Here is a 26,522-nt window from a genome sequence, read left to right as displayed (position 1 = left end):
GTAGTGTTTCTCAAGTTTTTATTTGTGTCTGTGTCTAGATTCCCATTTGTGTCTCCCTATCACACATTGCCCAGTGAAGGGCTCCTTTTACCCTTGTATGTTTCTGACTAGTTGCTTCTGACCCTGCTTATCTCATGTAGCACTTTCCAGATTATATTTGAACCACTCCTTAATCAGTATATATTTTAAAAAGATCTTTACCCCACTGAGAATTCCTGGGAAAGCTTCATAAAGAGACTGCTCAGCAGCCTTGAATTTGCAAAGTTCTTATTCAGGGTGCAAAGTTTGCTCTAGCTTGCAAAGTCAGTTTCCACGAATGCAACTATATCCACACAGAAGAGTGGCTATTAAGGAGGGCAACCCCTTCTAGGGGCCTGCAATGTGACCCATCATTCTAATTCATCCAGGAATGAGAAAGGGTAAAAAGAAGGAAAAGTTGAGTTGGGAGATGTCTCAGTGCCATAATCCCTGGCTCTAAAGAAGTTTTCAGGTTTAAGCTCCTTATGACTTGGGCTCTAATTTTTCCTTTCCACTGCCAGCTAAACCCCTATAACTTCTTTGATTTTTCTCAATATAATTTTTATATGTAGGTGAAATGTAAACATACTAAACGCTTGTGAAACTGCTACTGGTTTATTCTGGACAATAGTTCTATTGCTCCAAATTAAAAACTACTCTTCTTCTGAGTACCTTAGGTGCTCAGTAGCTCTTAAAACATTGACTATCCCAAGTTTCTTGGAGTAGAAATCTCTTTATTTCTAGGCTCCCAGTATTTTAAAACAAAAATATTTTTCTGTAATTAGACTTTAACATAACGATACAGTTAATGAAAGTTATTCCTGTGGCTACTTAAAATACCCATTGAGAATTCAAAATTATCAAAAAAAGGAAGAGATATGTGCATGGAGTTTAAACATTATGCATGTGTATTTGTGTATAAAGTCATATTAGTTTTTATATAAACTCACTTTAAGAAAAAAATGGTGAAAGAGTAAAATATGTGCTAAAGATAATGCTAAAATCATATCACTGACAAAAAGTAAACATCACATAATGATATAAACATTAAAATTAAAATGTGACTTGATATTTTTATTTTATTTATTTATTTTAAATTTATTGTTGAAAGTATTACAGATGCCCCTTTTTTCCCCCATTGACCCCCTCCACCCCACACCCAACCCCCACCTCTACCCCTGGCCTTCACCACACTATTGTCTGCACCCATGGTTATGCATATATGCATATAAATTCTTCGGTTAATCTCTCCCCACCCACCCACCCAACCTCGCCTTCCCTCTGAGACTCGTCAGTCTGTTCCGTGCTTCTATGTCACTGAATCTATTTTGTTCATCAGCTTATTTTGTTCTTTAGATTCCACGTATAAGGGAGATCATGTGATGTTTGTCTTTCTCTGATTGGCTTATTTTGCTTAGTATAATATTCTCTAGGTCCTAATAACAGCACTTATTAGAATTCCACTAACTCAGTCACTCTCAAAATTTTCCTGCAAATGCTATTTACATAAACAATAATAATATTAATATTAAATATTTTAAGGTATAGTTCAACTTCAGCATTTAAAAATACACACAAACTCTGATACAACAGCATTATAATCTTTTAATCAATACAATCAAATATCATAAACTAGAAAAATATTGAGTTAATAGTCATTGGTAATTTGGACAGTGATAATTTTAGAGAACAAAATCATCTACAGTGATTATTTCAATAACTTACTCATTACTACGAAGAGAGTATAAACAGATTTTTTTCGCACTTTGCAGAAAATATTTCCTAATGACAGCTCCATTTTAAATGATTTCATTGACTTACTATGTGATTCTTTGGACAGGCTTCAATGTTTCCATCTATAACATAAGGACAAATATGTTGAAGCCTAATTTTTAAGATCTAAATGAAATATAAAATAGAAAGTAGTATTTAATAATAAGCATGCTGGATATTTATATTGGGTTAACAAAACATAAATGTATAGGAATATTGATAAATTTTTTATAAGAACAACTTCCCTAGCATGAAAAGCATATTAATATTGCCACATGTTGACATCTACAACCATATATGATATTTAAATCCAGTTGTGTGTGGTTGCTAAATAAAGGACCTGATATAATCAAACAAGTTTTAGAGCTCAAAGGATTCTTAAGGAGCAGCTAGTCCAACTGCCTTACTCTATAGATCAGAAAAATTAAGGTTGAGAAAAGAGAACACATTTGCTCATGTATTCAAGTAGCTACTGCAGAACCAGATCTCCTCAACTCAGGTCAGTCATTACTTCCCTCAGAGAGGGCTGACTTTTGTTGGGAACTTTGAATTATGCATACCGAACAAGTGTTCGGAAACGTAACTTATAGTGTCCCACTGGTACAATTTTCAAATGTACAGACATGGCACTGGGAGTAACAAAATGCGCTCATTTTAAAACGATAAGAAAATTCATGGTCCTTTTTTGGTTGTCATTTCGTATTTGTCTCATCAATAGACTCTCAAAACACAAAATACCACATGGGAACCATTGAAAAATTTCGAAGTGAATATGAAACCTTTGGGAACCATGATACAATATCCCTTATCCTAACTATTTATTAAAATTTTGAATGATTTAAAGTGTCACAAACACTGGAAAGGGATAATGGTTTTATTAGTTACTTTATTATTATTATTACTATTAATTGTAGTAGTGGTGGTGGTGGTGGTAGTAGCTGTGGGAACAGTACCGCTGATGCAAAGATGAGCCTGAGAACAAGGGCTCAGACAAGTAATCCATTGAGACAAAACAAGACGCTGATAACTCTGATATTGGTATGTACGCCGCGCCACTGGAGCATTATTTACCCTGTGCTCTCATACCAAGTGAAAGGTAATCTTCTTGTTTTATAGGCATATTAAGACACAGAACATTTGATTTTAATGGCATTTTTCACTTGACAAGAGTAGTGTCATAGGAATATGATACTAGTCCTTTATCTTGACTTCCCCGGTGGCACTCCTGACACAGGTTTTTAAATATCTCTAGAGAAGCTGCAAAACCTTATGGTATCTAATTTTTAAAATCCGCACTGTCAGGTCTTCCTTCTTTTTAACCTTATGGCGGTGTAAGCTCATTTCCTTTTGTTCATTCTTCACTGTATCCTTTACACTTAAAAATAGTTTTTCTTTTCTCAAGCAGAAGAACCTAACTTACTTTAGCCCTTAAGGAGCACATTTCCCACAAGTTAGCGCGCTCAGAAGTGTTTGTATTAAATTGTGCTCCGTGAGCAGACCATGCGCAGCACGTCACTGAAACAAGCGCTCTGCCGTGAGTCTGCACAAAGGAAGGGTTCAAGAAAACCTGCCAAGGCTTTCCCAGAGGAAACGAGGACTGGAACACAACCCTATTACAATTCAGCAGGCCAACTGCTCATTCACAGAGTGTTCCCAAAGTCTCCCCAGCTATTATGGCCTGTGGGTTCCACGCTCGCCTTGAAGTCCACGCCTCACCCCCATTAACTTTAATGAGCGTTGCCCACACATCAAAAGGGACTGACCCACGCATGTGAGGAGCTGCCACAGGCTGCCTTTCTCAGGAAACAAGATGCCACTGGGGTAACCTTACGTCAGAATACAGCCAAGGTCTTCCTCAATGCCCCCTTTCCATAGTAGAATCTGTTTCTCTTTGCATTTGCAGTGCTTCAAATCCAAATAAACTTTGCATTTTAAAGAAAAACTAAGCTCTTTAGGCTGAAACTTTGGCAACCCAGAAAAACTTAGTTTTTGTTCAGATAATTGAGAAATAGTACACATAGCTAAAGAATTGGGACTACTATTTATATTGTACTATAATACATGTACCAAATATTGATAGATATTTATTTTAATTCTCACCCAAGGATATGTTTTTATTGATTTTAAAGAGAGAGGAAGGGAGAGGGAGAGGGAGAGGGGGAGAGAGAGGGAAGAGAGAGAGAGACCCGAGGCAACCACGTGCACCCTGACCGGGGATCAGGGATTGAACGTGCAACCTGGGTATGCGCTCTGACTGGGAGCCAACCACAACCGTTTTGGTAGATGAGAGGACACTCCAACTAACTGAGCCACCTGGCTGGGGCCCCAATATTGATATTTTTAATTCTAGGATATTCTAAATTTGTTTAAAAGGGCTGATGTTTTAAGTATTTAACTATATTATGATTAGTATTTTTCTATACTATTACTCCTGTTCCGGTTGCTACTAATATTAATACAGCCAAGAGGACTTACTGAATAAGAATCCTGTGTTTGCTTGTCTAAAACACCTCCCTTTATCACTTTTCTTGGAATGTCCTGCTAAAAGTTTAGTTACATTGGAGAAAATAGAAACAGTATATGAAAAAGGGGTGGCTTTTACTCAATGGAATTTATGGAATGCCCTTATTTTGGATGAGTTGCAGACTTCCAAATTCCACAGAAACCCAAAAGAAAACAGTTATGTGCCAGTTAAAACAAGACTTTACTCAGTCTTGGAATGGCCTCTGTCATTTGGTGGTAGGGCACTAACCTAAAGATTGCAAAAAACAAAACCACAAGACTACAAATTTGACAATATAAGAGAAAAATTAGTTGATTCAAAGTGCCTCCAATATTCAGAATATGAATCCGAAAATACCTTAATCACAAAATTAGTTTGAACAAGTTAGTTGGTTAGTTTAAGAAAAAATTATTGCCCATTTAAGTCTGTCATTCTTCAGAAGATTCTATCATCTATCTACCTATCTATAGCTATCTATCTATCTATCTATCATCTATCTATCTCTATCTAGTTTTTCATGTTTAAAATGAGAAATTGTAAATGATGAAGCTATTATAGAATAATAGGACTTAAAAGACTTATTTGCTCTTTATTAAAATATGTAATCTCTGGGCCTACTTCTCAGTTAAGATTCAATCCTAAAATATGAAAATGAGCTCATTTCAAGTGTGATCCATGTCTTTCATGTTTATATTTCTGATTTCAGCACAGTCTTTGGCACACAGTGGGTACAAATTGATAGTTTTTGAATGAGAGAGTATATAAAAATGGTATTCCGAAGAGATCGTCTACCTAAGTTTCAAAGCTCTTGTTCACTGTATTCTGCCAGTCAGTGTAATTTTAAGGAATATTGTGAATGAGAAGATATGACTACTATGTGCAGCATTGAGAAATATCCTCTTTTAAATTCTAAGAAAGTATGTAGACATATAAGACAGTATACATGAGAAAATATATAAGATGAATATGTAAGAAAGTATATATGATAAATATATTTTTCAGAAAATTAAAGAAAAAGAAAATTACACAGGATACCCACTGTTAATATTTTTATATATTTCCTTCCAGGCTATTTAAGTATTCATATGTTTTTTATATCTGAACAAATTTGGGATCATATATATCAAACTTCAAGTATATTTCATATATAAAATAGTCTAGAGTAAACTAAAAATAATTACTCTATAACCAGCTTACACTTAATATGTGTCACTTTAAAACAATAACAGCTCTCAACATAGTTAATCTAGAAACTAAAACGGAATAAGATTTGTATCAAGGTAACAGGACTCAAGAGAGTTCCTGGATCTCGAGGTTGTCAGCATTCCTAAAGTGTTTCCACCTTGTATGAAGACTTGACCATTTTCAAATGAGGACATTTCATTTTAGCAATGTCACAGAGTATTTGTTCTTTGTCTTAGGGGGTTTGATAGGGAAGCATTCCCTCTAAGCTGCAGGTATACACAGTGGCATCTGATCTGGGACATACCTTTGCAAATATCTATTATCGTGATAATTTCGCTAAAAATACTTATCCGATGGTGGCAGCCGATTATAGCAAGTTAATTCTTGAGATGACTGGGGAGGGTAAAGAATTTTACCCTCAGGTAAATTTAAAAAAAAATGTCAGCAGCCTGTTCTAATACAAAGCAAACGTACAGAACACTGTCAAAGCCAGAGCTCTTTTATTAGAATCGGGATGACACTTGGGATGCATACCACAGTAACAGGAACCTGCAGGCCACACTGCAGATGTACACAGAGTACATCAGAATTACCTCTTTTCTTTCTAATTCCTAAATCATGTGTGGCACATGATTTTTTGGGGGGCCAAGAAGTTGCCTAGCACTGCAAAATATTAGAAGGCATGGCAATGTTTCCAGGTATCAAATTAAAAGATCGCTTTGAAGTGCTCTAAAATTGTACTCCCTTCCTTTAAAAAAGTAACTCATTTTAAAAAATGCGAACTAAATGAAAATGAACCAGGCACCAAAAAGGCTAGTTGTAGTTACTTTTTGACTGAAATGCCTCTAAAGTACTGCTCAAGGCTCATGTTATTGAGATAGAGATCCCAATTGCTCTGGATCAGGGAGCATATTGCTCACTGTTTAATAGTCCTTCACCCAGATTTTCTGATAGAATGAGTGTACTATTTCTAACAACAAAAATCAGATAGGATAACTGGCATGAAGCCATGCTGTTTGAAAAAGAGAAAATGGGAAAAGAAAGTCTACATAGGGCTATGTATTGTCAATTAAGTAAAGTGCCTATAAGAATGCCCTAGAAGAGAAAGTATTTTACTCAATGATTTTGTATCTTTTACAACATTTTGGAAGTTGGGAAAAAAGTATTACAAACATGCAAAAAAGTGATAATTGGTAAGTATTGGGAAATATTAAAATAAAGTCATCATTGCATTAAGAAAAAATCTTAAGGACTTTTTTTTGAGGGAGGGGGGCTCAATCCAAGAATTTAAGATCTAATGAGGCTCAACTCAGTTATAAGGCTAAAAGTCCAATTAAAAAATGGGCAAAAGATTTGAATAAATATGTTATCAAAGAAGAGATACCAATGGCTAATAAGCACATTAAAAAGATGCTAAACATCATTTGTCATAAGAAAATGTGAATCCAAACTACAATAAGATACCACTTCATACCCATTAGAATGGCTATAATAACAAAGACATATAATAACAAGTATTGGCTAGGTTGTGGAGAAAGTAGAATCCTCATACCTCGCTGACTGGAATGTCAAATGGTACAACCACTTTGGAAAATGTTTGCTATTTTCTTATAATGTTAAAAATAAATTTACTATATGACCCATGAATTTTACCTAAAGGTATCTATCCAAAAGAAATGGAAACATTTATAGAAACATTTATATGTTCATAGCACCATTATCCATAATAGCCAAAAACTGGGAAAAATCTAAATGTTGACTAACTGGTAAATAAATAAACAAAATGTGGTCTATTCATACAATAAAATACTACTCAGTAATGAAAAGGAGGGAATTACTGGTGCATGCTTAACTATGGATGAACCTCAAAAATCTTATGATGAGAAAAAGAAGCCAGAGGCACATACCACATATTGTATGATTCCATTTATATTAATGTCCAGAACAGGTGAATCCTTAGAGATAGAAAGATTAGTGGTTGCCTGAGGCTGAAGATGGAAACAGGACTGACTAAATTGGTACAAGGGAGAAAAGACATGGGTCGGACCATGAGTAGCCTGAATGGATTACTAAACAGGATTGTGGGAAGGAAGGGTTAGTTATTTGAATGCTCTGGATTGTACTGCTGGGGGGGTGGGGGTGGGGATTGGGGGGAGTGATGAATAAATTGGGGAAGTATAAAGAACTGAGGATTTAGAAATTACAAGGCAACATTTTGGCAAAAACAGTTCAGAGCAGCTAATCTTATAACAGGGATGTGGCAGGCTTGTTCTAGAAACTCTGAAGATCCAAACCTAATGAAATAGATTTTAGGGATGGGTTCTGGAGAAATGCAAATTAACTTGGATTCATCAGGATAAAGTCTCCCCTCCCCCCTCTTGGGGGTTGGGGTGGGGTAGATGAGGCAAGGGCCACAGACAAAACCAAAAGGGAAAACAAGAGTAACAGCTTTGTCCTGGGTGTGGTGGTGGGTATGGGTGTGTGTTTGTGTGTTACATTGTGAACCAGGAAAAAGTGAAGCCTGGGCTAACTGCAAAATAATTTCAAACTAAATAATGTCAGAGTAGCAAAGGAATCATTCTGTGGATGTGGAATTGTCAGCTCAGAGAGATCCAATGACTTCTGAAGGTCAGGCAGTAAAGCAGAACCTGAGACACAAATTCAGGGCTCTGGACTCCCAGCTGGGTAGTCTTTCTCCTGCAGACCAGTCTGCGTCCCAGCATTCCTCGGCACTGCAGCAAGACCATTTCTACCTTTTCTTACCTGGTAATTGGTTGTACTGTGCTGAGGATATAGTAGAGGAGGAGCGCTACAAGATAAATGACCCAACTTAGAAAAGCAACCCTCAGTTCCCTGAGGTGATGGAAGACGTTTTATCATAAACCTTCTGATCTAAAAGGAAATACCAGAGCATGGGGAAAGATCAGCTCAGCTTTGTCAGTATTAGGGAAACTACCTGTGGTCTATACCCGAAAGCTTTTGAACAGAATCTTAGTGGAGAAACTGTTTAAAAATAGAATCTGTGCCACGAGACCATCAGGAATATAGGCAATACTATTGGCAAAATTACATAATTTAAAATAGTCATTAAATATAATAAAATGTTCTTTGCTTGATATGTTTTGGTCTGTAATGACTTTAAAAAAAAAAAAAGTAACCAAAGACAATACAACCCAGTGGTAGCAGTAACATGTTTGCTTAGACCATTTCATTCCATTACATCAGAGGTTGCTGCAGACAGAAGCAGGCAATGCCCAAGGTGGCCCGTAAAAGGCCCAAGAGATAATTAAGAGAAAAGGAAAGGAACAAGGAAAATCAAAAGGTACAAAGAAAGGAAGAAGCATCTAAAGTAGGAGTAAGAGGGCAAAAAAGAGAGAAGGAAAGAAGAAAACAGAAAATAAAGAGATCTATGTGGTAGGCAGTTCAACTGCTTCAAGACAGTTTACCTCATCGTGCTTTATACAATCTCTCTCAATTTTCAACACCACTGTAATCCAAATCTTTATTGCACAATAAATATGTTCACTGCAAAGAATTAGAAAATACAAAAAAGCAAAAAGAAGAAAATAAACAATAGCTATAATCCCACCATCTAGATTAAATCTTTGTTAACATGTTGGCCAATAATATTGTCATCTTGTTTTAAAATATTTTCTTTTCACAAAAATGAAATTACACACCTTTTATTACTTTGGAGCTGGATTTTTTTCACAGAAAAAATTATGGACATTATTCTACCTCAATAAATATATGCTCTTAAAATATTTTAAATATTTGCTTCCATTTAATTTTATAAGAATTTGACTTATAGGACAAATGTAACTCTTTAAGATTTTTTGCTATTTTACTTTTACTGTTTTCATGTATGCAAAATCTCAGAATTCCTAATGTAAATATTTTTTGGGGGAAAGAATAAAAAACAGTTATTCAATGTTTATTCCTATGGGAACCAAAGCTAGAAATAAAAAAGTAATATGCTACAGTCTGAAGAGAAATGGGAAGTCTATTTGAGGAAAGATGAGAATTATTTATTTCTCACTATGTAATAGATGTGTTGAAAGAAGCTATGCGTCCATCAGAAAAATGACATTGTTATTTGAGAAGCTTTTTGAAGACAATGCAGAAGCATGATGTGCCAAAGCAAACATTTACCACCTACTGCAGCTTATAGTAATAGGGGAAAATGACAAAGCCTTCATTGTGAAGTATTAGACACTTTATTATTGATTTCAGAATTCTTATGCTGCACCAGTTCTTTAAAATGTTCCCTGGTGTTTTGGATCCACAGTTATCTGTTGCTAGTTATTCACATTTACCTACTAGAGGGATGTTATGTGGAGAAGTGTGGGTTGTACTTGGGGAATGACATCTAACTCAACTTTCACAGGCTAATTCAGCAATTTCTTTTTTAAAAAAATTTTAAATGATTTTAGAGAAAGAGAAGGGGAGAGGGAGAGAGAGAAACATTCATCAGCTGCCTCCTGCTGGCACCTCAACCAGGGATCGAACCTGAAACCTGGGCAGATGCCCTGGCTGGGAATTGAACCCTTGACCTTTCGGTGCATGGGATGACCCTCAACCACACCAGCCAGGGCTCAGCAATTTCTTTAAATGATTTATATTTTCCAAAGTGATTATCTCAGCTGTTTTCAAAATATAATCTAAAGCCTTCTAGTATCTATAAACCCACAAAACCCCATAAAACCTAAAGTGTTTCATATTAGTTTATTATCAAACATTTATTGAGCTTTCCACTAATAATATTCTAGTTATTGTATAAAGCCAAACATTAATTTGTGATCCCTATCTAGAGGGGCTCACAATCCAAATTTGACCTAAAGAGAGCAGGAATAAGGGATATTCCCAAAAATTATGTTCTGTGGTTAAATAGTCAAGCAATACACATTCCTACTTCCCATTGTAATGATTTACAAATGACAATGGTAACACTCTCAGAGAATTCAGTTAGCAACCTTTGCAAATTATTTTTTAGCTTTATGGGGTTAATGTTATTGGGGTTGATTAAATTCAAGCTGCGATCTTTCATAAAAACTCAATGGAGGGTCCAGATGGTCCAATAATACCTCCTTTTGTGAGAGGAAATAACTTGAAGATTTTTGTCTAATTAAACTATTTGTGCTGGTGGCACCTGAATGAATTGTTATTCCTTTAAAAGGAGTGTGCATTACAATAATTTTTATAAAATACTAATTATTCAAAAATAGAGTTATGCTTTCATTATTTCCGTTATACCTAAGGACCAGAGGGGCATGAACATGACATTCTGAAGTTAGACTCTGATACCATCTTTGGGATTTCAGTCTGAAAATACAATTCTGGAAAATCAACAGAACAAGGCTCTGTGGAACAAAATGCCAGGAAGGTCAATGCATTACTTTCCTACTGTTCCAGTCTCATGCTCACAATTACCTAACTCTTGTCAAAATATTTTCTACAGTAACAGCCAAGACATAATTAGCACCTTTTCTCCATGCTGAAAATATCATTGGTAGCCATAAAACAAACTTGGAGAAAACCTTTCAGCACCTTAACTCAGCAAAAGGCTACTATGGTTATTGATATTATCATGATTTGCATACTAGGAAAATAACATTCTATCTTACCCTGCCTGCTCTTCTCTGGATAGCCCTAACTGTATGAGATAGGAGAAAGAGAGAAGTCTAGGCAGGTGAAGTGGGGTGGGCTGGGGTAGAAATGAGTTGTGAAATTCAATAGGAAATTAGAACAATAAAACAGTCTTTCAGTACTTTGGTTTAGTTGTCTTTATTTTCCAACTTTGTGTATTTTGCCTGTAATCAAGGTGATATTCTGAGGTAGTTTGCTCCCCAAAAGTATGTTTTCTACCAGACAGCCAAAACATAATGGTTGTTTTGTCATGAATGGAAAGTCTCTTTGTTTTTTTATACATTCTTGGTTGAGACTACAAGAACCAAAGTAGTTATGATCAGAAATTTCCAGCAGGGGGTGTAGTTGCTTCTATAGGGTAAATTGTTTGAAGTTAAATCACATCAAATATCTGCATCTTGTGTTAACACTGATGGTTCAAAGCTGGAATTTTGATAACATTTTTTTTTTATGGCTGTCATCTCTTTTGATCCCCAAAAGGTCATGTATATTAATACTTTATTAGGATTTGTTGAAGAACTAGAAATATATGGAGAATATTTAAATTAAAAATCTAAAATTTCTGATTAAAATCTTATTCTACTAATTTTTCAAAGTAAATGAAGAACAAAACTTCAGGTGATTTTACTTATCCAGTATAGTAGAACAAGTGCTTAAATTTTTAATGTTAGATAAGACAAATATTTAATCTAAAAGTGCTTGGTAATATTTACTCTACCTTTCCCGTGTGTTTGTGTGTGTGTGTGTGTGCGCGCGCGTGCGCGCGTAGAATAAATTATTTTCTCAGAATTTCTCCCTTTGGATGGGGAGGGTGTTTAAAGCTATTTCTCTGAAGGCATGGCTCCTGATCAACTTTAAAAGATGCCATCTTATCTTTTGGTTTTAGTTTTACTTTCTGCTCTTTACTTACTTTTATTTGTGGATATCTGAGCATTTTCAACCAATTCCCATTCTCAGATTTTTATTTGTACCAAAACCTGTATGCTTCATTTTTTGAGAAGAACAAGTCACATAAAAACAATAAAAATTTGCTAGCCTATATGTACTGGTAAGCAGCTTTAGACTAATAGTATTAATAAGAAACAAAGTTCTAAAGTTCTAGGTTCCTTGAATCAAAATGGATTATGTAGAATGACTAAAAATAATATCAGTTACAAAAATTATTGCTCAAAAACCATGAACTTTTAAAAACTTTTATTTCCTGGTGTCTTAATTAAGAGAAAATGAGATTTCAAGTCCTTTTCCCCTTCTATTATAATCATGTCCTGATTCTTAGTATCATGTTTGTTTTAGAGGAAACATTAACACAAAGTGAAAATTGCACCTTCTTTATATGTTAATATTTCCTTTAAAAGCCCTGATTTATTTGACTTCGCTTTAGGTGGATACATGTCCATGGTTATGAAATTTCTGATTATTTAGGAAATAATTGTTAAAATATTGTAGGGTGGACATGCCAGAGTACTGAACCCTCCAAAATCAAAATTATGACTTTGAATTGGCTTCTTGTATTTTCGAGGACTTTTATTACAAAGGTCAAGAAATGCATTTAAATGTATGAACTTTCCAATCTATGCAAGCAGTATGAATATTAGTACCACACTTTCAAGTTTCCACTCTCTCCCCCCAATTTCCTCCTGTATTCTTTTTCTCCTTTCCTCCCATCTCCTTTTACTCTCACTGCAAGTTTTCTTTAGTGTCCTCTTCGCTGCCTGTGGCTTGTAACTGAAAGAAGTGTCTACATACCCTACGTAACCTATTAGGTACATTTCAGATGCAAGGGAGCGGCTGGAGTAAGGAATTTTACTCATACCTTCCTAAAATTAGAGTGAGATGAAGAGAAATTAAACATCTCTCTCCTGCTTTTGCCTCTTAAGTTTACCTCTGAGATATATGGGGAGTAGAAGACCAGGGGTGGGGAACAAACGAACAGAACTTCTGCTGGAATTATGTAACAGATTTACTAACAAATATTTTCTAACAGATTTTAATCAAAGGCAGTTCTGATTTCTTTTACTCAAAGATTCGTAAATATAAGTGGTTGGCAGCAGCTGCATCCTTATAACACTAAAAAGCAACCTTGGCTAACTTCAGTGCCTTATGTAACACAAGAAATAAAGAATAACCTGAATTTAAAGGACTTTTTATATGTTTATCGATGAACTGTTTTCAATGTAGGAAACGAATCTTTGCCTACAAAGAAATTCCAGCCCAAATTATTTCTTTCTCTTAGACTTAATAACGAATTGCGGTCGCTTTGTTTTCGCTTGTTCTTTTATTTGCCGGCAACTATTTTGAGACCTCTCAATAAAACAGATCCTGATGACCTTGGGAAAGTGGCAAGACCTCAGTTCCAACGGTAAAAGGAAAGGCAGTTTTCTACCCTCCTTTCTTTCTCCACCATTCAATGCCAATGCCCAGATGAGAAATACCCCGAAAGCCCAGGGGTGGGTACCCCCAAACTTGTGAAGTCTCAGAAAATGCTGAATATATTTCAGGCAGTCTAACAAAATCTAGGCTGGGCTGGTAGGGGTGTGAGCAGGGGTCTTCGGCGCCACCCTAAAACCCACCCCGTTTTGGCCTCTCGCTCAATTTCCATAACAGACTAAAGCGAGGCCCTGAAGCCTCCCGGGGCCGCGTCGGCCGAGACGGGGGTTCTTTTGACTTCCAGGGAGTTTTGCCTTCTGGGCGAGGACGCCACGGGGTCCCAGGCGGCGATGTCGGTAGTTGGCGGACACTCCCGGGCAGAAAGCGGGCTGCACAGCCAGAGCACGCACGCGAGCACGTCCCTGCCAACGGGCTTGGGCGTAGGTCTCCCTCCCTCTTCGTCGCGAACGCTCAGGGACCGCGGGGGGCTCGAGAATCCTTCAGCGCCGTGCAACGTTCCGTAACGGCCGACACAAAGTCAGGTTCCCCGGCAGGGCCGCGGTTGGCTCGGTTTCGGCCACAAACCGGAACCGAGGGGAAGGGAGAAAGCCGGGCAGGTTCGGAGGCAGCCGCGCTCGGGGCTGCACAGTCTGCAGCTTTCAAAGCGTGGAGGATGGGACAGGGAAGGGGCAGAATACGGAGAAAGGGGAAAGCTGAGGAAAAAGACTCACGCCAATGGGTAAAAGGGAAAAGGTGAGAAGGAATGGAGTAAGCGAGGGAACCAATGGACGGCAGAGGCGGAGGAAGGAGGGGGAGGGGCAGAAGCCAATGAGGGAGCCGGGACGCGAGCGAGGACGCGGCCCCGCGCTCGCTCTCCGCGCTCGGGCTCCGGAGCTCGTGCCTTTCCTGGCTCCCGGGAGACGAGGGTAGGGGCGGGGCGAGCCTGGCGCGCGGCGAGGGTAGCGTTGCGAGGTGAGGGCGGCGGGGGTGGGGGACTAGGGGGAGGGCGGCGCGGTCCGCGCGCGCCCGGTCGAGGCTGCGCCGCCGCTCCGCCCCCGGCCGGGTGTGTGGCTGCGCGCGCGCGCGCGTTCCGGCGGTGCGCGCCGGGAGAGATGCTGAGGTAAAGTTCGGGAGAGAGGGAGAGAGGGAGAGAGATCCGTCAGCGTGAGGGAGCCTGAGTGGCCGCCATTACTGAACCCCGCGCGGCGGCCGGAGCAGGGGAAGGGGGGAGGGACGGGGCCGCCGCTGGTGGCGGGGAGGGAGGGAGGGTGGGTTACCCGGCAGCGGGAGCCGTAAGGGCTTAAGGTTTCGGGGCGTGTGTGTTGGGGAGCGCGGGGGAGGTGGCTGAAGGGACGCGGCGCTCGGTGAGCGCGCTGGGGAAGAGAGGCGAGCAGAGAGTGGAGGAGGAGGCGGCGGCGGCGGGAGCGCTCCCCAGGAATGTCGCTGCCGCTGCCACCGCCGGGGCCGCTGCCGTTGAGGAGACTGAGGAGACCGACGGTGTTAGGTAGGACCCTGCGACCCCCCACCCCCACTCCCCGCTCGTCTGGGCCTGCCCGCTCGCCCCCTCCCCGCCCCGCCTGGGACCCCGCCGCTGCCGGCTGCCCCGCTCAGTCGCCGCTGCCGGTTGTAACCAGTTCAAGGGGCTGGGGCCCCGCAGCCGCGGAGGAAACCTGGCGCCGCGCGCCGTCCTCGCTGGCGGGGCGGGAGGGATACGGTCGGCGTGAAGGGCAGAGAGGCCGGGGGAAGGGGCGCTTTCTCCACAGGTGACGGGCTGGGGTCGGCGAAGGCCTGGCGGGGGCCGGGATCGCGTCGTCCCCGCCAGCCGTCCGCTCTCCGCTGTCGCTTTCACTTGCCCTGGTCTCGGATGGTACGTGGGGAAAGAAAGGTTTCGCTGTCTGTGGGCTGGGCTGCTGCTAACGAGTTCCACCTGGAAGGGGGACGGGGGGCGGGCGCATATTGGGGGAAACAAGATCTTCGTTGCAAACTTGGGCGCCTTCAGGGGACTCAGACCTTTCACTTTACCCTGTCTCCCCCTCTCCGCCCTGGGTTCTCTTCGCCGATTTCCCTGCTGCCGCTAAAACTCGGGGTACGGTGTGAGAAGTTGCACTGCGCAACCAAAACACAGAGTCCTGTCGATTGACTGTCGCTGGTTTGAGGCTTTGCTATTGAGTTTTCGCTAGAATAATCGTCTTTAGATTCTCCCTGTTTCCACTAAAGAAAAGTATCAGGGTGGGGGTGGGGAACCTCGCGGGAGCGCGCGCGCACTATCCACACAGAAATACACTCACACTCTCTCACACCCTCCCTCTACAGCGTTATTAGAAATGCAAGTGAGGTGTAGGCTCTGGGTGTAGCTGGAGCTGAAAGGTGCTCGGAAGTAAAGGCAAACTATTAGGGCGTTTAGTAAAATTTCGAGAAAGTTGTAGTGGAGATGTTATACTTCTACAATATGACATCCTTGGCCCGAGCTTAATAGATGGGAATTTAAATATTTTAAAACTAGACCCCAGTAGGCATGCAGATGGTGTGTACCCGCGTTTTTAACTTTAAGTTCCCAGTGATAATTTGCTTTTCCCTTTGTGATAGGTAGGAAACGTATCATTAAAAGAATGTTCAGGTGTAAAACAGTGAAACACCTCGCTGTATTTATTGATCTTTGCTTATGCTGCCTTCTACAGGTGTTGGGGGCCCAGGTGACTGCTCCACTTAAATCCGAAACCAATGTTCAGTTTGGACGGGATATTAAGGGGTGTTTATTGACATTGAGGATCTCATTCACTTAAGGGAATATTTCTCTAAATCTCCATTTAAAATGATTCTGCTAACAAAAATTTGATCTAGATGCAACTATTCGGAAAAACATTTGGTTAAGTAAGATATTAGTAAAATGTGTTTGGAAATGTTTTATTGTCAATTCCAGTTGATTTGACTTTAATATGATAAAACTGCTCTATTTTTAAGATACATAGAGATCATAGTTAGGTAACCTACTAGACAGTTTCCAGACTAAGGTTTTGGTTCCATTTTAAATTGCTTTCTTATTTTTGGCTCTTATAATTATTCTTTGTAATTGACTCATGTTTCTTGTATTTATAGTAGAGCAAAGGAAGAGAGCAGTAAGTGCAGATATCACCAAAAACTTACATAGACCTTGGAGTATGTATGACTAAACATACACGATTGGAAAGCTGGTTATGCCTGTGCATGTAACTTTCAAGAAATAACACTATTGATCTGATTGACTTAAAGCAGAAATTAGGATGACACAGATGACACTAGATAACAATCAATTCGGTTGTCATGTGTAAGCTACATTTTTTTTAACCCACTTCAACAGGTCTTATTTTATCATTCTTTGTACATTGTAAGAACATTGCCACAGAATTCTCACATTTTTATCATATTTTAGCACCCCTCTTAGCAATTTAAAAAATGTATTGCAAAATTACTATCTTAATTCTGTCACGTGGTACTTATCCTAAATGTTTTGAAAATCAGCCACCTTCCCCCACCCTCCTTTTCTGTTTGAAAGGCAGATTTAGTACCCTTACTCTTTTGGAGAAAATTACTTTGACCTTGCAAGGTAAGAGTTTTTAAGGAGTAAAGTATTGTATTTGGATTCCCTTTTTGGAATTGAAGTTGTGGTACAGCTTACAATAATAGTTTTGTAACTCACTTTTTTAAATTGAAGAAAAAATTTATGTCTCATGAAGACTGTACTAAACTTATTTTTCAACATTAGCAGAACTTAAGGTAAAGTGTTGCCGTTAGTATTCACTTGTTAAATATGAAATGGCATGATAGAGATTTTTTTGGTAGCTACAGAATAAGTTTTAATTGCCATGAATTCAGTTTTCATAGCTATTACTTTAAGCTATCTATTTGGGCTGTAAGACCCATGATTTTTTTCTTTATACACCATGAAGGTATGCAGATAATATAATTGATTGAAGAAGAAGCGTTGTGTAGTGTTCTGTTTCATTAATGTCTGTGTTCCTAAAAAATGCTTGTGAAATGCATGTAAAGTATACCAGGGGAATTTAGTTTTTAAAGAACTGCAGAAACTTTGATACAGTGATCCATCATTTGGTGATTTGAATAAACAAGCTCCTATTTGTGTAAGTAAAGGTGGATCTATATCATTTTATCAAGCCAGGAAAAGCCAAATTAGAAATTAAGAAAAATAGTTATAATGGTAAGAATTTTAAAATATTTTTGTTTTTGGTTAATACTAGAAGACATTTTTTCCATTGACTGTTAGAGAGAGTGGAAGGGAGGGAGGAGGCAGGGGACACACACACATCATGTAAGAGACATACACATCTATTGGTTGCCTCCCACAGGGGCCCCTACTGGAGCCGGGGTCTGCAGGCTGACACTCTTAACCGTTGAGCCAAAGTGGCCAGGGTTATAATGGTAAGAATTTTAAATTCAACTTTAACTGGTTTTCTGACTCTGTTCCTTGGGCCTCTTATTATTTTTCCTGGGTGTCTTGAGACTTCCTTTAACAACCCATCCTCCGAAACAAAGGCAGCTTCTGTTTTTGTAAGTTAAAAGTATTGTAATTAAATATAAGAACTCTTTTGAAAAAAGAAATCTGCATTAAAAAATTTGAAAGCCCCTGATTTGTTATTCATTAATTCAGATTACCTTTATTTAGCACTTGCTGTGTGCCTGGCCTTTATAAATTAGAGATGGTGTAACTCAGACTTTAGTTGAAGAGGTAGTTAGCTATAATTATAGGAGTAAATAGTTTACAAGTACTAAGATGTAGAAGAAAACAACTATTTCTCTCAATGCCTCTTTGGGAATCCTTTAACGGAAGAAGAAAAATTTGAATTTGAATATTTTAACTGCAGAAGTTTGAATGTAAGAGAGACAGTAAACAAGGTTGGTCGTCTTTCATTGCATTTCGGAAGTTGACTGTCCGCAATACTTGCAGTCAAATAAAATAGGTTGTTAATGTTTGGTCATGTCTGTGTGTTTTGCTCCTTAGAATAAAACTATTACTTGGAAAGTTAAGCGTAACAGTAATTTTAGGGTTAAATATGACATATGTGTTACTTGATTAGATTCTCAAGCTCTTCATTATGAAGAATTAAGAGTAAAAAGTGAATATTCATATTTCTAGCTTCATATTAGATTTAGCCTACTTTATTATCCCTGATCAATATTTTATTAAGCTGGGCACTGTAAGTGATATAAGGAAATATTAACTATTGCTCCTTAAAAGGGCTTATAGCTTTGTTGGGGAGTTTGACAATTTAGGAATAGTTAAATGCTAGTTCAAGGCAGAATAGAAGAATCATATACAAGGCAGTACATACTGATTTAAAAATTGGCCTTGAGGAATTTAGATAAAAGAGAGAACATTTGGAAGTTTCATAGGATTGGGATAAGTAAGGAAAAAAAGACATTTAGGCTAAGTTAGTGACACTGGACCAAAAGCACAGGGAAGTGCAGGATAGATGGGCAAGTGAGGGGAAAATGTAAGGTTAAAGTGCGAGAGCATCAGTTGGTACCTTATGAGTCAAATTGAGAGATTTGGGGAAAAGTATTAACAATATTGATAGAAGGAATGATGGAGAAATAAATAATGCTTGTATTACTACATATTTTCTTTGCCGTATTTGGCATTGTTAAACAGCCTTGGAAAAACTCCTACCTTGGCTTCTTATATAGTACAGTTCATTTTCTTCCTGTTGATCCAAAATTTTGTTTCCTTCTACACTTACCCTTTCAGAGCTCAGATAATATCTTTTTGTTTACTTATTTTTTATTTTGGTTGACTAGAGAACTAATGGAAAATTAACATTCCTATGATCTGGGGAATTGAAAGGTCCAGATGTCTATTCTTTATTAACTGAGTATGTGTAGCCCTTTGGATGTTTCTTTTGAGTATTAAATGGTCTCTTAATTTTTTCTAAAGTTTATGATCTTTACTTGTGTTACTAATCTTGACCTTGCCTCATTTCATTTCTGTATTTTCATTTGTCTTCAGAAATAGTTACCTGAAACTCAAGTGATAACCACCACTTACTGCTAAAACCGATGAGTTTTCTCATGAAGAAACATTGACTTGTCTTTGTTTTTGATACAGCTGGTCACTAAACTCTCTTTGTCTAGGTGTGCTCTTTCAGTTCTGTAATAGTTCAGGTGCTTAAAAGCCTCCAATATTTGTCCATTTGTTGAGTTTTGTGTTCTACTTGTTTCTTACTACAAGGTCTAATTCCTTTTTGCCCTTGAGGACCCTCTGTAGTCATATCTTTAGAAATAAGAAATGTCTCTACTTTTCAACATGGCAACTGTGTTCTACTGCTCTACCTGGAATGACTTCTGTTTTAAATAGAAATTTTATTTTTCAAAGTTCACTCAAATCCTTTCTCATCACTGAAATTTAGAAGTCTGCAGGTTATGGCCTCTGGGCCAAGTCTGCCCTTTTGTCTGTTTTTTTAAAATGGCTTTTTACATTCTGAAATGGTTAAGGAAACAAAAGAGAAATATATTGGGATATGTTAAAATTATATGAAATTCAGATTTAGTGTCCGTAAACACACTATGGTCGTTCATTTAAGTATTAAATTGTTAAACCTTACCTAATGCTGTTTGTATTATGAAAATAATGGTTTCCCTCCTCTACAGCATTGCAGTATTGAATATCAGATTACATCCTTTCCCCCACTTCTCAGTTCTCCAGAGTGAGGAAAAAGGACTCAGACCCTGGAAGGGAGGTGAGCATAGTCATAGCACTGGTTTAGTGGAGTTCTCTGTACATACCTTTGTACCTGCAAAACCTCTGACATGAAGCTAAGCAGATAGTAGCTAAGCCCAGTAAATACTTAATGAGTTGTTTACATAGGTTGATAAAAATGAAATGACCTTTGGTTCTCCTGTTTTCACCACAGAATAAGGAAATGGTTTAGGAAGAGTTTAGAATAACTCACACCAAGGCCTGCCTCAGTGACACAACCTGTTGTTAGAAGAAAGTGTTGATTAAATAATAGGGTAGGCAGTTAATCTGTTTGGGAATGGTTTAGGTTATTGGTTTTCAAATATTTTGCTAAGGGAAACTTTTTTTTTTAATGCTGTAAATACTTGAAATATTAAAAGGTAAAAATGGGTAAAAGCAGAATTACTTTTGCTGACTAGGGCTTGGGAAGCTTCCAGAATACTGCATGCTTGGATCCTCCTGGAAGTACTTCCATTGAGCCTTCAGGCTTACTGTTTATAGACCCATAATTTGTGTTAATGAGCAGACTGTAATTCTTGGGGGGGGAAACCCTGGACTTTTTATAAGAAATATTCTGCTATATTAGACTTGATAGGCCCATAGCAGTATGTAATTTTGTTGTTGTTGTTGTTATTAATTGTGACTACAACTATGACTTCAAGATTGCCTGGTGGTTTAGGATCTAAGTCTAGAGAGTCATTCGTTTAATCATCAAATATTTGAGCGCCCAGTGTGTGTCAGGCACTGTTCTGGGTGCTGGGAATATGGTAAAAAACAAACAGAAAATCTTCCTCCTAACATTTTAATCCTAAATTCTCCCAAGAAATGCTTCCATGTTATTTAGTTATTACATAAATTGGTGAAATTTTTAATAGATTCTCTTTTCATCTGATAGTAATCTTGTCTAAAGACTAATTCATAGGGATGATGACTTTTTTAGTGTTCCTTTCAACCTTAAGATTGTGTACTTACGTACTTTGGTCAAAGAAAATATTATGGAATATGATTGACTCTCCTACAGGTATTACATTGTTTAATTACTAAGCTATTTTATATATGTTAAAGTGGCTTTTTCATTTCCTTGTCAAATTTTTCACAGCATTGATAAATTTGTCAATGGAAATGAAGATAAGAAAAATAACAGTAAATTGATACTCTGCCATGTTCATCATTCATACCAGTTGACATTTTTATTATTAAACTATTCTAGATAAATTTACCTAAGATTGTAGGATATATGATAATCTTTGGGCTTAGGTCTTCTCTCTTGAATGTGTGTTTATATAAGGGATATTTTATTTATTTATTTGACTTAAAGAAGATAGGGCACGTAATTAAAAACTCCTTTCTGTGTGATTAGGTCTTGAAAATGTAATTTCCTATAATAAATGTTTGTGATTTTAAAAATGTTTGTGTCAAAATATAAAAATGAGATGATTGTTCTGGCTGAATACATTGTTTCAGATCATAGTCTTCATTCTGGTGGCTTAATTTTTTACTAAATTTTTGGGACCTTAAAATATATGTATATTTCCTCCATAAATACCTTTAGAAAACCTTTTAGATTAATAAATTACAGTACATATTTTGTAAACATAACATGCTTTGCTTTTTTGTTTGCCAAGATTTATTAGGATTTATGCATTTATTGAGTAGTTGCTATGTAAGAGACATTGTTCTACGCTCTTGGGATGTATTGATGAAATAAAGATATGTGCTTTTGTGGATCTTTATTAAACCTGAAGTGGGGTGGGGAAAGGGATAGAGTTAATGACAAGTAATAAAGAGGTAATTTATATAGTAAATTCGGAGATAAGGAGTTAAGCAAGTTTGGTGGGGGTTATTGGGAAAAGTAGGTGCAATAGCAGGAACATGCTTAATGTTTCAAGGAACAGTTCAGTGTTCCTTGTGACTGGAGCAGAAGGAGAGTGGGGCAAATAGTATGAGAGTAGGTCAGAGAGAAAGAGGGTTGGAGAAGGTGGATCTGAAAGGACTTGTTTTTCACTTTTAGGAGCCACTGGAGAGTTTGAGCAGAAGAATGGGAGGCTCTGACTTATGTTTTAAAAGGAACATTCTGGCTGCTCTGATATGAATAAACTAGGGTGGGAGGGGAGCAGGAGTGGAAGCTGGAAAATTAGTTTAGAAGCCTTGGAATAATTAAGGGCCAGAGATGATGGTCAGAGTAATAGCAGTAAAAGTAGTGAGAAGTGATAGATTCTGGATATATTTTAGAGAGCCAGTAGGAATTTCCTGACACTATAATAACTTCAAGGGTTAAAATATTTTTAAAATTATACCTTTTATTAATGAATGCAACAGTTTTGTGGAAAGGTACAAACAAAAATTTAGTTTAAATCCAGAATTACTACGAATCTTTTTTTTTTTCCAGTTTCCTAGCTAGATTCCTTGTAGAACTTTAAAAACATTTTTTTTTTGCAGAAAGCCACTTTGTGTTATTAAAACTTCATTAAAAGGAGTATGTTATGTTTGAATGGCTTAGTAAAAATATCTTAGAAAACTGAGTTGTAGGGATACTTTCATTTCAGCAGACAGTTGTAAGATAGTTTTACTCAAATTATTTGTTGTCATTAATTTCTCTAAGGATAGTAAACATTTCCTTGAAATAAGATTATCTAAAGGCAAATGAGAAACTGCATTGCAAAATATTAAAACCTAATAACAAATGTTCTAATGCTTAAAGATTGGTTATCAAAAGACTACTTTTGGTTTCTTCATGAGTAAGAATAAGCATGATGCTAGAAGTTAAAAGAAAATGAGAACAAGTTATATTAAAGTTACATTAAAAGTGGAAAATACATGAACAGATTGACATAAATATTACTATTAAATATATTTGAAAGGAATTTTCAAAATAAGTATCCAGCATGTAGGCATTGACCATTAGTTTATTAGTGGGAAGCACAAAGAAAACCCAGTGGATTCTTTCTCAAGTGTAGAAGAAAAACTACCTTGGTTAGTTGATGGAGGGCAATTTTGACTTGGATGCTGAAGGCCAGTGGATAATTCATGTATTTATGTTTGAAATTAAATGCCCTTATAACCTATTAGAGCCAACCTTATGAAAGCTGTCTTTCTCCCATGAGATGGTAATGCCATACTCAAACCTAAACAATTGGCAAAATATTTCTGAGGTTAGGGTGATAGCAATTTTTTTTAGTCTAGGGTTTTTCAAACATTTTAAAAATCTGAAAACACTTCTAAACTAAAGCTGAGTTAAGTAAATCTGTAAATCAGGTAAAGAAAGTACTGCTCTGTAGAGAGAGTTGAAAGGAGAGCACAACAGTTTGCCCAATATTTCCTACCTCTAGGTGAAAGAATCTTTCCACCATAGTTCGAAAATCACTATATGGTGACTCATGACATAATCTCTGGAGCTGACTTCAAAATAACAGCAGGTAGCCTGCCTGATAACATTGCTAGAAAGGAGGACATGGATGTCCCTCACTGTATCTAATTGATATTTTATTGTGAATTTGCTGTGAAAACCATATATGTCATGCAAGCCTAACTTTTAATTTAAACTTTATATTCATGATTCAGAGACTACTGCTATCCAATTAATTGCAGTGTGTTGAAGCCTCAGTATTAAAATTTATCCTCAATATAATTGAGTTTTATTTCTCTATTAGATAAAAAGGCTTGCAGTTTTCAGTGACCAATGAAAGGGTGATGACTTCATGACTCCACTCATCTTCATTTAATTTTAAGACCCTTTCTGAAACGTTTAAAATACATTCTGTGATAGTGTTTTGTTTTGTTTCTGCTCTTACACTGTAACTTAAAATACCAAAGTATCTCAGTATTTTGAGGTTTATTTTATAGGAGAGTAGAAATGAGGTTTAATGTGTTTGGATAAACACGTATAAGAAACATTAATAAAGGTATGACTGGCATTTGATTTATAGTTGAAAAACTTCCGTAATACTCAGGTCCATATGACATTGCATTGTTAACTGCTCTGTTAACAACTTTGTCTCTTCAACTGTGGGAGGCAGGGGACAGTCTTACCTGTCTTTGAATTGCTCTTAGTTTTCAGAATAGATAATTGTTTAATAAAGGGCTATATGTAGTTCTAGTGTTTCCCCAAAGTAATCAGTAGATATGTGTGTTTCTTTAATCCTCACCAAAGGATATTTTTTCCATTGCTTTTCAGAGAGAGAGATTGAGAGAGATATCACTATTGGTTGCCTCCCACATTGGCTGCCAACCAGGGCCTGGAATCAAGCCTGCAACTGAGGTGCGTGCCCTTGATCACAATTGAACCCGAAACCCTTCACTCTGAGGGCCGAAGTTCTAACCACTGAGCCAAACTGGCTAGTGCTAGATATATTTTCTTTTGATGTACATTTTAAAGTATGTCGTCTGCAGTTCATTTTTCTAATAAGAAGGAAAGGAAAGATAGACCTCATATTCTACTGTTTTTGATTTTTTTCTTAATTGTTAGCTATGGGATCATTGTGCTGTAATCGCAAACAAATTTCCCTTTTTATTACAAATTAAGATTTTTAAAAAATTTTTACTAAAAAACGAACGAGTTAATGGGATTGGATAGGGCTGTCATAATTACTTATAGTTATTGGGTAATATGCTGCCAGATAAATATTTCTAAGTCACAAGTCTGATCACATAATTTTTTATAAATCTTCAACAGTTTCCTGGGATCTAAGAATCAAATGAACAGTTATTAAGCATCATTTGTTTGCTTGGCACTTAACATTTAAAAAAATTATTTAGTTCCTAAATTTGTATAGGTAATGTGGCCCCATTTTATAGGTGTCTCAAGAGGTTTAGAGTTTTACTGTTATAAACTAGGAAGTAATAGTCCTATTTGAAATCAGTTCTATTTACTTGTTTTCTCTTTCTTTTGTTGCTCCTTCAACATAGTAATATTTATTACAAAAGTAAACCTAGTAAACATTTTGTTTGAATATCATATGGCTGGTATTAAAATTAGTATTTAGTTGAGGCTAATAGGATAAACTTCTAAACAAGAATAAGGCTGAAATTTTACTTTTAAATATTTTGCCTGATATGTCAAAAATTTAAATTTTAAGATCAGTTTCTCTTTACCATTAGTTGTTAGTATAGCAAATATTCAGAATAATCTGAGTAGATGTTTACTTGAAATTGAGGTCAATGGAGAAGCCAGGCATTGGGAGCCAGGTTGTAGTTTTTCCTTATTTTTTTTCTTCATGTTCTTTATATTCTTTATTTTATCTGGGTTACAGATCATTTTCATGTATGTTGGTGTACAGAACTGAATATTTTCCCTATCTTGTAAAATTTTCATGTGGTGGAAATGATGTATTGCTTTTAATTCAACCTCAAAAGAATGTGAAGAAATCTCCAAGTAAAATTTTATAAGAGACTGATTCATTGATTCATTACTTCCACATAAATAACCTAAATTAAATTATATGGAATTCTTAAAAGTTATTTAATGTTGATTGTATATAAGGTGCTTCTAAAAGATTGTCTTGAATAGTCTTAAAATTCTTTAGTTTGGTACTGCTCAAAATGTGGTTTATGAGCTCTTTGTAACTAACTACTCTAAGAGGAAATAAATGCAGAAATCAAGAGCATTTAGAAACAATTTTATGTCTCTTAATCTATTAAGAAATTGGGGCTTAGATTTTTAAAAAATGTTACTTATTTTACAAAAGTGAGCTTATAGATATGAAATAAAAATTAGTCCTTCACCTTAGATAGTTTGAGAACCATTGATCTAGTTAAATATTGTCATTATTTGCACTCACGCTGGATTGGGGTGTGTGTGTGTGTGTGTGTGTGTGGCTGGGCAGGTGGCGGGGATCATGCCTGCAGATACGTGCCCTTGACTGGAAATCAAACCCACCACCCTTCTGTGCACAGGCTAATGCTCTAACCACTGGGCAACACCTGCCAGGGCTGAAATTTCATTTTAAGGAACAAGTTTTGAGGAACCAGGTTAGAAAGCAGGTTGTTTTTAAAGGTTGTGAGGAAGTTGTTAAAGCAGCTAGTACATTTTCATTATCACCAAACATAGCCTCCAATCATAAAAGGCAGGAAAATTGAGGGGAGGGGAAAGAACTAGTTGTTTCCTTAAACTCATAGAAAAGTGTAGAGACAGAATGCACATGTGGTTAATAAGGGCTTATTCTAGTTTGTGAGGTACTGAATTTTGTATTATTTTGTTAGAATTGCCTTAAATTTTGAGGTCATTTCACACTTCCAACAATAAACCGTAGACTCTTTATGGTGATTTCTTAGAATACATGTAACGTCGTTAACTGGCATGTG

General features: G+C 37.3%; 1 protein-coding gene across 8 annotated transcripts in view; it reads left to right on the top strand.

Annotated features, from left to right (window-relative positions):
• Nucleotides 1-26,522, top strand: part of ARHGAP5 (Rho GTPase activating protein 5) — a 112,114-nt gene that overhangs the window by 16,526 nt on the left and 69,066 nt on the right. For 2 of the 8 annotated variants that reach the window (XM_081143473.1, XM_081143467.1), the window contains exon 1: nucleotides 14,462-14,612. The exons of 1 other annotated variant lie outside the window; for it this stretch is intronic. The gene's annotated coding sequence lies outside the window, so the exon portion shown is untranslated. Of the gene's footprint in view, nucleotides 1-14,461; nucleotides 14,613-14,820; nucleotides 14,997-15,145; nucleotides 15,360-20,134; nucleotides 20,224-26,522 lie in introns of those variants that run through there. 5 more of the 8 variants (XM_081143472.1, XM_081143466.1, XM_081143469.1 and 2 more) reach the window with 4 other exon arrangements.

This window comes from Miniopterus schreibersii (assembly GCF_964146895.1).
Source record: "Miniopterus schreibersii genome assembly, chromosome: 1".
Classification (NCBI taxonomy): Eukaryota; Metazoa; Chordata; class Mammalia; order Chiroptera; family Miniopteridae; genus Miniopterus; species Miniopterus schreibersii.
The sequence above is the reverse complement of the archived record's forward strand: the minus strand, read 5'-3'. Positions and strand labels throughout refer to the sequence as shown.